The following is a 12656-nucleotide window of genomic DNA, read 5'->3' as shown; positions in this document are numbered from 1 at the left end:
ATGATTGCTGGGCGGGATACCACTGCAACTACTCTTTCTTGGTTTTTCCATATGCTTTTGAAGACTCCAGATGTTGAAAAAATGATTCTTCAAGAAATCCATCAGCTCGTCAAGCATAAATAACTTGTGCCCCTCGAACAAACTGTAACTAGGTTTTTCGAAAGTCTAACACATATAGTCTTGGACAAGATGCATTATCTTCATGCATCTTTATCAGAGGTTTTGCGTCTCTATCCCCTATTGGACAAGATGCATTATCTTTATGCACCTTTATCCTGTATTGGACAAGATGCATTATCTTCATGCAACTTTATCAGAGGCTTTGAGTCTTTATGCCCTTGATTGTTGGAAATTGACGACTAATTATGTAAATTTCGGTAAAATGTATTTAGTTATTAACAAGTTAGTTTTATACTAAAACATCGGTTATGTAACTGAGGAGGCTCATATAAAATTGATGAATTCCCAAACTATTGTGAGGAGAATCATTTCATCGATTGAATATAAATTCAAATCCCTTGCCCCGTGGATGTTTCCTTCACAGTTTGTCAGGGTTTTACCACATAAATCCTGAGTTATTACTTGTGTGGTTGTATTCAGTTTCTTGTGAGGTTGTTGATTTCTTTCTTGGTTAAATTAACCTATTTAAGCTACAAATGGTATCAAAGCCATAGGGATGCACTGTGTGTGTATTGGTTTCCGCTACAGAAGCTATGTGTATTGGTTGGATCGAGTGTTTGGAAAACTTCTGCCATCGTGGGTGAAGAGGAAGAGCCCGCTAATTTGTTGAATAGGCACTTGCTGCTGCTGCCAAGAAAAGGAAGGTGGAGCCGCTCATTTTTGGAGCAGACACTTGTTGCTACTGCCGAGAAAGGAAGGCAGAGAGAAGTTTGATGACATTCCTCTGGAGGTAGGCCCACTGCTGGAAGAGAATCAAACTGCTGAAAAAAACTACCATTTTGTGAAGAGAAAGAGTCGTCGAGGAGGCCGTTGTAGGTTATGCTACCTAAGCCACCTAAAAACTGTCATTTGTGAAGAGGTTGTGGGCTTTGTCAAGTCTGCCTGCCATTTTGTGAAGAGAAAGAGCCGTCAAGGAGGCCGTTGCGGGTTATGCGACTGAGCCATATGAGTTTACGTGTTGCCTCTACTATCCAAAGTCTACATGCTGCCTTTGTGTGCTCCCAGAGCTGTCTCTACATGGTCAACCTGTGTTGCTGGTCTTGCGTTAACTGGCGAGGAATCTGCTATAGCAAATGCCTCTGTTATTACTGGAAGACACTGCATGTGGCTTCTCTCTGTGTGGTCGAGGAAGCTGTAAGCCTGCATATGAAGAGTGCTACCCTTGCATGTGGAGGAAGCCTGCGTGGCTACATTTGAAGGAAGGGACCTGCGTGCTAGTCATCTTCGTACTCAAAACGAGTAAGGGTTTTTTGATTTAATAAAAAAAGGCAATTTTTTTTTCCTTTTCTCGAAGAGTTACAAAAAAATCTGAGTAGGGAGATTTTTTTTTTTAAACAAAAATAGACTTCTGAAGAAGAAACCCTAAGAGGAGACCAAAAAGGAAACCAGAAATTGAAGAAATCCTAAGAGGAAAACAGAAATTGAAGAAACCCTAAACCTTTGTTTTCTTTGAGAAACCTAGTTAAAAGAAGGATTTGTAAGAAAGAAATGGCCAATATGTCAAAAGAAAAGTTCAAGGTGGAGAAATTCACCGGCAAGAGCAACTTTGCTCTTTGGAAATTGAAAGTTAAGATTTTGCTGGTGCAACAAGGGTTGCACAAGGGATTGGACAAGGCAACTAAGAAACCTATAGGCATGACTGATTTAGACTAGGAGGACTTGGATGCCCGAGCTCTCAGTACCATCAGGTTATGCTTGGCGGATGAAGTTCCCTTCAACATTGTTGAAGAGAGTACAACTTTAGATTTATGGGAAAAACTGGAAAAACTATATATGACAAAGCTGTTAACCAATAGAATTTATGCGAAAAGACAACTGTACAGTCTTCGAATGAAGGAGGGTTCAAAAGCTACAGAACATTTGAATTTTTTTAATACACTTATATGCCAATTAATAGATATGGAAGTTAAAATTCAGGAAGAAGACAAAGCTATAACCTTGATGTGTTCTCTTCCTGAATCATGGGATCACTTTGTAACTTCAATCAGCGTGAGCACCACTGATTCTTTAAAATTTGAATAAGTTGTGGGAGCTCTCTTGTCTGAAGAAGTACGAAGGAAATCCAGTAATGAAACAGCTGCATCAGAAGCCATGATAGCTAGAGGACGGTCAAAGGAAAGAGGAGAAAAAAAAGGGGGGTCTTCTAGATCTAAATCAAAGGGAAAGAAGTGTAAGGCAAAATGTTGGCACTGCAATAAAATTGGACACCTGAAGAAAGACTCTTGGAAATGACTAGAGTCTGATAACTCGAAGAAGGAAGCAAATCAGGATGATTCAGGTATGATAGATGAAGTTTTATCTGTTGAAGAATTATATATGATAGATGAAATTTCATTTAATGTCTCTCACGATGTTGAAAGCTGGCTGTTAGACTCTGGTTCTTCTCATCACATGTGTTCACACAAAAATTGGTTGACTTCGTATGAAAATGTAAATGGTGGTTTTGTGTTTATGGGTAATAATGTATCATGTCAGACTGTTGGGATGGGAAATATCAAGATTAAAATGTATTATAACATAGTTAGAAAATTAACTAGTGTTAGACATGTACCCGATTTGAATACAAATTTTATTTCTCTGGGATTGTTGGATTCAGATGGTTATAAGTTTATAGGTCAGAATGGTGTGCTAAAAGTCTTTAAAGGCACCCTAGTTGTTATGAAAGAAGAAAAGGTCAGAAATATTTACAGACTCAAAGGAAGTACTCAGATCAGTGAAGCAGTGGTTGTGTCAGAAAAGGAAGAAGCAGGTACTCGCCTATGGCATCATCGATTGGGTCATATGAGTGAGAAAGGTCTTCAGATACTGATGAAACGTAAATCTCTTCTCGATTTAAAATCTTTGAAGTTGGATTTCTGTAAACATTGTGTGTATGGAAAACATTGTAAACATAGATTTAAAACTGGAAATCATAAAAGTAAAGATATTTTAGACTATATTCATTATGATCTATGGGGACCATCTCCTGTTGTATCATATGGGGGTGCTCTATATTTTTTTAATGTTTATTGATGATTTCTCCCATAAAGTTTGGGTCTTTATGCTAAAAAATAAAGCTGATGTATTCAATGTCTTTAAACAATTTAAAGCAATGGTAGAGAAAAGAACAGACAAATCAATTAAATGTTTAAGAACTAACGATGGTGGTGAATTCACTTCAATAGAATTTGAACAATACTGTAAGGATGAAGGAATTGTTAGACACAAAACTGCTATTTATACTCCTCAACAAAATGGTGTTGCTGAATATATGAATCAGACTCTTATGGAAAGAGTGAGAAGCATGATCAGCAATGCTAACTTGCAAAAGGAGTTGTGGGAAAAAGCTGTATCCAATACTTGTTATTTAGTTAACAAATCACCTTCAATAACAATTAATTGTAAAATTCCTGAAGAGGTTTGGACAAGTCAGTCTTGTGATTATTCACATTTAATGATATTTGGTTGTGATGCTTATTCTCATTCCTAAAAATCAGCATTCCAAATTAGATCCAAAATCAAAATGTTATGTCTTTGTTGGGTATGACTATGCAGTGAAAGGATACAGGTTGTGGGATCCCACATCGCGGAAGATAGTCATTAGTAGAGATGTGACATTTGATGAATCTTCTTTTTTAAAATCAAATGTTGAAAGAATTGAATAGGAACAAGTATCGCCAAATCAACAAGTTCAGTTGGAGGCTAGATTTTTTGGTGATAGTCAAAAGGAAGAAGAGGCTTCTGGAGAAAAAAGTGTTGAAGATACAAAGGAAGCTATTGAAGTTTCTGAACAAGTTCAAGTTTCTGAACTTCTTTAGCAACCAGTCACTCTAAGAAGGTCTAAAAGGGAAAGAAAAACTCGCAAAAGGTATGAAGATTCTGCTTCATCTTTTGCTTTAATTACTGAAGATGGGAAACCCTCTTGTTATCAGGAAGTAGTAGATGATACGGATAGCGAAAAATGGAAAACAACTATGGAAGAAGACATGGATTCCTTAGCCAAGAAAAATACCTGGGATCTTGTAGAACTTCCTGAAGGGAGAAGTGTTGTTGGATGCAAATGGGTCTTCAAACGGAAACAGAAATTTGATGGAAGTATCGAAAAGTATAAGGCGAGACTGGTAGCAAAAGGGTATTCTCAGGTTGAAGGTATCGACTTTCATGAGATTTTTTCACCAGTTGTAAAACTTGCTTCTATTCATACTATGTTGGCACTAACTACATTACTTAACCTTCAGTTAGAATAGTTAGATGTTAAAACAACTTTTCTACATGGTGATTTGAATGAAGAGTTATATATGGAACAACCAGAAGGTTTTGTACAAGGTCACAATAGAAGATTAGTTTACAAGCTCATGAAATCATTGTATGGTCTGAGGCAGTCTCCAAGACAATGGTACAAGAAGTTTGACTCCTTCATGGTGAGCCAGAACTTTATTAGAAGTGAGTATGATCATTGTGTCTACTTCAAAAGTTTCAATGGCATATTCATTATCTTAGCTTTGTATGTTGACGATATGCTTATTGCAAGCAAAAGTATGGAAGAGATGAACAGGTTAAAGGCTCATCTTTCTAGGATGTTTGATATGAAGGATCTTGGAGCAAAAAAACATATCTTGGGCATGGAGATACACAGAGACAGGAAAAATGTTAAGCTTTGGTTATCACAGTAGAAGTATGTGGATAAAGTACTTGAAAAGTTTTGCATGAACAATGTGAAACCTGTTAATGTTCCATTAGCTTCCCATTTTAAGCTTTCTTCGGGTTTTGGGTCCTACAACTGATGGAGAAAAGTAGTATATGTCTCATGTACCATATGAAAATGTTGTAGGCAACTTAATGTATGCGATGGTATCTACAAGACTTGACATTTCACATGCAGTTGGAGTTGTGTGCAGGTTCATGGAAAATCCAGGTGAAGAACATTGGCAAGCAGTGAAATGGGTGCTTCGATATCTAGGAGGCACAAGTGACCATTGCATCATCTTTAATGGTAGTGAAGGATCAGTATGCAGATATGTAGATGCTGATTATGCAGGTGATTTGGAAAAAAGAAGATACACTACAGGTTATGTCTTTACTCTTGTAGGTGGAGCAATTAGCAGGATGTCATAGCTTCAAGAAACAGTTGCATTGTCCACTACCGAAGCAAAATATATAGCTACTTAAGATGTGAGTAAAGAAGAAATCTGGTTAAAGGGTCTACTTGATGAGATTGGAAGGACGCAGGAGAAAGTGAATTTACTTTGTGACAGTCATAGTGCTATTCACTTGGCTACAAGTCCTGCTTATCACAGCAGAACCAAGCACATTGATGTAAGGTATCATTTTCTGAGACATGTGATCGATGGCAGAAAAGTAGTTCTTCAAAAGGTCCATACACGGGAGAATTGTGCAATCATATTCACAAAGCTAGTTACAGTAGAGAAGTTGCGATGGTGTTTAGCTTCTCTTGGCTTGCATAAGAGATGATGAATGGGCATGGGCAAGGGATTAGGAAAATTGTTGTCAAGTTGGAGTTTGTTGGAAATTGACAACTAATTATGTAAATTTGGGTAAAATGTATTTAGTTATTAACAAGTTAGTTTTATACCAAAACATCAGTTATGTAACTAAGGAGGCTCATATAAAATTGGTGAATGTCGAGCTATTGTGAGGAGAATCATTTCATTTATTGAATAGAAATTCCAATCCCTTGCCCCATGGATGTTTCCTTGACACTCTGTCAGGGTTTTACCACGTAAATCCTGAGTTATTACTTGTGTGGGTGTATTTAGTTTCTTGTGAGGTTGCTGCTTTCTTTCTTGGTTAGATTAGCCTATTTAAACTACATTGATTAGTTAAGATTAGTACACCTCGGATATAGTTCTAATATTGAACGAAAAGGGAATCAGTTATGATATAGATCTAGTTTCCTCAATATATGTCTAGCACATTTATAAACTTTGTAGTTATAAAAAATTCTCCAAATGTCAAAGTGGATAAGCATGGAAATAATTAGATTGTTTCAAATTTGAAACAATTAGATTGAAACTCATTATTTGAAAATTGAAATAGATAATAGACAATAAAATTTATGATTTGATATTTATGAAATCAACAACCCTATGTTTTTGTGATGGTATTCTTTATTCATGTGCCATAAACTTGTCATAATATATCAACACATTTGAGAATCAATCTGAAAATCCTCGGAGATGAAATATTGAAATATAACAGCGATATACAATGTGATAAACTATGCCCTCTAGTGATGAGCGAGAGATCTATAGTTTAGTGGTGTAACATGTAAAGTGTTAAAGTATATAGTCATGTATGGAAGCAAATAGTTCACGCTCCATTTTCAATGAAATTCAACGAAATTATGTTTTTTACAAATTTAGCATTTTTTTAGAGGTATTTTTTTATGCAAAGGCGAAAGCTTCTAAACACACTATTTCAATCACAATTGAAAATTCCATTCTACTCAAGTTTTGAAAAATTTTAGAGACAACTTTCCACCCACAAGAGAACAAAAAAAATTTCATTAATCAGGGAAACCCACATGAACAAATAATTTTCCGATTACTAAGTTACTCCAACTTTGAGAAAATTCATCAATGAGGGAAATTTACATGCAAAGATTTTCAGATCATTAAGTTACTCCAAATCGAAATAGAAATAAGGGAAATAGAGGGAGCTAAAAGGTAAGAGAAAATCTTAAATATTTGTGCATGGATGGCCAAAATCTTAAGTACAAAGAAAGCTTTGAGATCTCAAAAATGAAAACATTTCTCTACAGAAATGACTAATTAAACATTGAAATTTTCAAGATTAGAACAGAGGGCTAAGGGAAATTATGAAAGATTGCATACCTTTCTTAGCACATGGAAGTGGAGAGAAGCCCTTTCAAATAATTCGAGTAATCCTAAGAGCAAAATTTCTTAGCTTCAACAATTCCAACAACCAAAGAACTAAGAAATGAATGCATGTAGGAGCAATGCTTTGCTTGTAATAGATGGAATAATGATCAATATCAAGTACAATAAATATTTAATCACAATTTGAAACCCTGAGCCAAGAAAAGTTGCTCTTATTCCTCCAAGTTAAAATCTTAGATGGAGTTAGCCCCACGAGGGTAGGCAATTTGGTAATCACACTGCGGTGAAGTTCATTAGAAAGGTGGGCTCCGTACTGAAGGTCACGAGTTCAAATCCCCTGGACTAGCCCAGAGCTGTGAAGAGGGGCGGGTGCAATTCCTAGGGGTTATAGTGGTAGCGGTCAGAATTGACCCTATGTTATGTGAGTTGTGAGGCTCGAGTTGCAGATTCCTCTGGAATAGGAAAGAAAAAAAAAATAAAAAAAAATCTTAGATGGAGTGGGGGAGTTATTATTAAGAGCATGAAAAGGTGAAATTGATGGACAAGCCAATTTAAAATTAATTTAAACAAAGTTTAATCATGTGATTTAGATATGCATGAAAGTTGGTGGTGTGAATTCAATCCATTAATATTGTGGCAACTACATCTTTAAATTTAAAGAGTCCAATCAATTTTTTTAATTAGTAAAATGATTAAAATATGAGATTAAGAGAGACGCTATTGACTTAACAAACAATAGGAGGGACTGGCGTAACAAGTGCATTTATAAAATAAAAATAACCACAAGAATGATATAACTGCATGGCCTAACAAGTGAATTTATAAAAATAAAAGCAATTAGAAGAATGATATAACTGCATGCCAGAGAAACTAGTGCACAATAGATTATTTGTAGTGTCGTTTGGATGCCACAGAAATAACTGGCAGTAATACCCTTCTTATGAAGTTTAATTATGACCGATAACTAATATCAAATCTCGAGGAATTATGTTGAGGTTCATATTCATTCAAAACTTAACATTGAAAAACACATATATCTAATGCAATATATCAGCGTTTTAAACTCAAAATGCTGCTTGGATTATTTGTGGACTGACATGTTGACTAATGGTGATCTCCTCTTGATTAGGTATACCTATCAACCGAGAAAGTATAAACCTCTCATACTAAATTAAAACATAACCTTAGGTTGAGCCTCCTGTGATTAAGACAAATATGATTAGTTACAACTAACGTATGGAATTCTAGCACGTGGTGTTCTTGTGGAAGAACTCATATAAACCATAACATGTAGTATCGTTGAATGTGATATCTCTAAGTATATTAAGACCTCCACTAATAGACAGCTGTATTAAGATATATCGTAAAATTTCCAATTGATGATTTGGATGATAGTTTAATGGATGAAAATAAACATGGTTTATATCTTCAGGGTGAGACTAATTTTCATATTATAAAAATGTAAAAAAAACTAATATCAATATTATAAATATATAATATATTTTTAGAATATGTGGAAATTTATTAATATCATAATTACATTATTAGATTAATATTCTAACACTTCATGACTAAAGGGATATCCTTAATTAAAATGGTAAGAGAGGAGACCATGCTCATTTATGTTTCACTCCACTCAACTCATAATAAATGTTTAAACAGGCTAGAATAAAAAATAAGATCATATATGAAATGGCTCACTGAATAAGGGATATGTTTAATTAAAATTGCTAAGTTAGGAGGTCATGCCACTTTATGTTTCAAGAGACTAGAATAAATGTTTCAAGACATTAAAGTGGATTGAATAATATGCATTTGTGGATTGATTCTATTTCCCATTAAAATGTCATTCATGTCATTTTAATTTTGGACATTCTCAACCATAAAAGTTAAATACTAAACCATGAATTACTAAACATTCTAATTTTGGACATTATGAACCATAAAAGTTAAATACTGAACCATGAATTAATAAACATTCTAATTTTGGACATTCTGGACCATAAAAGTTAGATACTAAACATTCTGAACCAAAAAAGTTAAATACTAAACTATGAATTAATAAACATTCTAATTTTGGACATTCTTAACCATAAAAGTTAAATACTAAACCATGAATTAGTAAACATTCTAATTTCGGACATTTTGAACCATAAAAGTTAAATACTAAACCATGGATTAATAAACCCTAAATATGACCAAAACTAATATTCATATTTATATTATAAAAATATGACAACACTAATATTAATATTATAAATACATGACTAGAATATGTAGACATTTATTAATATCATAAAGACATGACTAAATTAATCTCCTAACATTTAATAAATAAGGGGATTTACTTAATTAAAATTGTAAGAGAGGAGGCAATGCGCATTTATATTTCACCAGATTGATAAATATTTCAACATAAACCAATTTACATTTTAAAATTGTAAGAGAGGAGGCCATGCCCATTTATATTTCACCAAAGTCTAATAAATATTTCAACATATTCTAATAAAAAAAAAGATCATATAAGAAATGAAGGCACAGTAATGTGAAAACCAATTTTACATTTTAAAATGCAAAAAATAACAAAATCCAAAGACAAGTAAAAAGTCAGCTAAAAAACCAAAAACCAAAAAACTTAAGAATGCAATTAATAATAATAACATTAAATATTTTCACAACAAAGAAAATACATACACAACTATTCCTAGATGCATTCAGAATGTTGCATTGTTTGCAATGTTGCCTATTTATATTTCACCAGATTCTAACAAAAAATAATATCATACAGAAAGAAGCCACATTGACCTAAAAACCAATTTGCATTTGAAAATGCAAAAAACAACATAAACTTGCAATGCAAATGATGGAAGAAGAAGCATATTAGAGATTACATCTAAAGTTTCAGCCATAATAATAACATTAAATATTGAGGATACAAGGATGCGTCATTAATAATGGGTACTAAATTCACAATGTTGCATTGTTTATGTTGCCATTGGAAAACCTAAAACAATGAGTATGTAGTAATTGGAAGACATAAAATCTAGACCTTAAAGACCCCAGAATATGTTGTAATTGGAAAAGATAAAACGAGGGCATAAAGACCCTAAAATGCTCAAAAACAGTGCATTATTGCATCTTATTTTAATTGGAGGCTTCGAACTAGTTATTTCCTTGAGTCTTTGGGAACGGCTAGTTATGCATTGAAGTGCCTATCCCCTATCTAGAAACATAGAAATATTTTTATCACAAGGAATATGCATACACACCTCCTTTCTCTTGACAAAATGTATGCAAGGTGTCGCCACAGGAAAACTAAAGAAACAAAGGCTTTAAAGACCCTAAAATCTTTTGAATAACTATGCATTATTCAATGAAACTTATCAGTACCCAAAACCTCAGAATTTTAATTTTAAAATTCAAATGAGCAGCAGAGAGCTTTGACTAATGCTCAGTTCAACATGGAACTACCCTTCTTGTGTGATTTGTGCCCCTTCCCTGTTTCGTTTAACGCGCGTAGAACAACTGGGAGAAATAGAACATGCAGGGTGTAGTAAAAGAAAAACATTCAGCGTGTAGTAAAAGAAAAGAAAAACATGGTGCTGGATAATATTTTCTCTTTAAACCGTTCCATTGAAAACAATAATATCAATGAGAATGCAGTCTGATTGGTTCAAAAATCAGAACCTTAGGTTCAACAAAATATGGGCGGCACTGTGATCCATAAAGTTGGTAACAAGCGCTTAAGCGATTGGAACCCCCAACAATCCCAGAGTCTGGCAACAGTCAGCAGGGGGCTTCCAAATATAGTTGACTTCAGTACACTGTCTCCATCAGTGTGTCAGGACAATGAAAGACGAGACATGCAATGGGCCCTTTACGGGCATAACCTTTTAAACTTTGAAAAAATGGCATCCCCCAACAATCCCAGAGTCTGGCAACAGTCAGCAGGGGGCTTCCAAATATAGTTGACTTCAGTACACTGTCTCCATCAGTGTGTCAGGACAATGAAAGACGAGACATGCAATGGGCCATTTCAGGGCACAACCTTTTAAACTTTGACAAAATGGCATCCGTTTATGTGACAATTATTGTACAGCTTTTAGAGGATGATTAATCCTTTTTTAAATGACAATTATTCTCTGGTTGGCTGTGAAATTTCACAAAAGAGAAGATGTTGATGAATGGTTGCAATACAATTTCACAAACAAGTTTCCTTGCAATACCAGATTAATGTCTTATTCTGCAAGGTTTTGCTAGAGAGTGTTACTTTGCGCAACAACAACAATTTTCTCGAAATACAAACAATTTCTTGTCTTAAATACAACCTCAAGAATAAAAACCAAAATTGTGTTTCCATTCATTTGCATCTTTCTAAATATATCAATTTAAAAATGTAAAGATTGGCAAGCAGAATGCTTACAACTTCTCTTTTCAATTCTACCCATTCTATAGATACAGCTCAACATAGCACAATTTTCCAACATCTTTGCCTCCACCATCTGTACATAAATAATTTCTATGAGAATAAATAAATCTCCGTCGGACATATATTTTAAGAAAAAAACATGACAGTGCAAACTCGTTTTACCAATAAAATTCGTGCCATTTTACCTAGATCCCTGAAGTCCCTGGCACAAACCGCCATGGCGCCATGGATTTCAGAAATGTAATACAGTAACACTTCACGATTGTAGAACTTGGGGATTACTGAGCTGGAGTACATTAAAAGCATATTGCTTCTCAACATATAAAACATGGGAGTGTAACGGAGACCCAGAGTAGAGATTAGGGCTAGAATTTCATGCTGACATCCTTGTCAGTGATACCAAAACGCGTTCGCGCAAGATGTTGTAATCACAATGAATACACTTGTCCGTAATCACATTCACCTTTCAGAAGCAACTCTCCACCTGTCAAATGCTCGCCACCCATCAAACGCTCATGACTAATGTAGGTAAGAAAGATTCCCAGCGTTTTCAAAATTTTCTTTGAAAAATCTCTGATCCTTCGGCGCGAGCTTTTAATTATTTCATTGTTATTCTCTTTCATTTATTTTTATACATATATAAAATTTTAATTATTTCATTGTTATTCTCTTTCATTTATTTTTATACATATATAAAATTTTGTTAGAGGGAATTTTATTTTAATTTAGTGATTAATTAAAAGTGAAAATAATTATGTATCTGGAGTGAAAGAATATGAGGAACTACTTTACGTCAATGCAACGAACTAAATTCTGTAGTTTTAGTCAATCTAATGATTTTCAGCTTCTTTTTGATGATTTCAGTTTACTCATGGTTTTGCATGGAATTTATAGTAATTGACATAAAGTATTAGTCAATTCAATGATTTCAGTCATCATTGATTTTATTTCAAAGTTTTGCATAATAGAATTTTAGTTAGTAACTCTTTTATATATCTATATATATATATTTTTACGAAAAAAATATTTAGTGAATTGATATCATACATATATAATAGTGGTAAATGCAAATAAAAAACTCTACCACTAGAAATAAAAGATCTAGAAATTCTGATGATTCACTTCCTTTCTTATTTTTAAATAAATATGAATGCTATTTTTTTTAAATTAATTCCGTTTCCAATATTATGAAATATTAAAATTATAAA

General features: G+C 34.0%; 1 long non-coding RNA gene across 1 annotated transcript; it reads right to left on the bottom strand.

Annotated features, from left to right (window-relative positions):
* Positions 1-11457: 11457 nt before the first annotated feature.
* Positions 11458-11734, bottom strand: LOC149167262 (uncharacterized). The gene is made up of 2 exons (XR_016260545.1): positions 11634-11734; positions 11458-11521 (listed from the first exon to the last, which is right to left on the bottom strand). It is a non-coding gene; the product is annotated as an uncharacterized LOC149167262 (long non-coding RNA).
* Positions 11735-12656: the final 922 nt, after the last annotated feature.

The sequence above is a fragment of the Pinus tabuliformis genome, chromosome 5_1 (assembly GCF_031772625.1).
Source record: "Pinus tabuliformis cultivar Carrire ecotype Pingquan chromosome 5_1, CPIR1, whole genome shotgun sequence".
NCBI classification, from domain to species: domain Eukaryota; kingdom Viridiplantae; phylum Streptophyta; class Pinopsida; order Pinales; family Pinaceae; genus Pinus; species Pinus tabuliformis.
The sequence above is the reverse complement of the archived record's forward strand: the minus strand, read 5'-3'. Positions and strand labels throughout refer to the sequence as shown.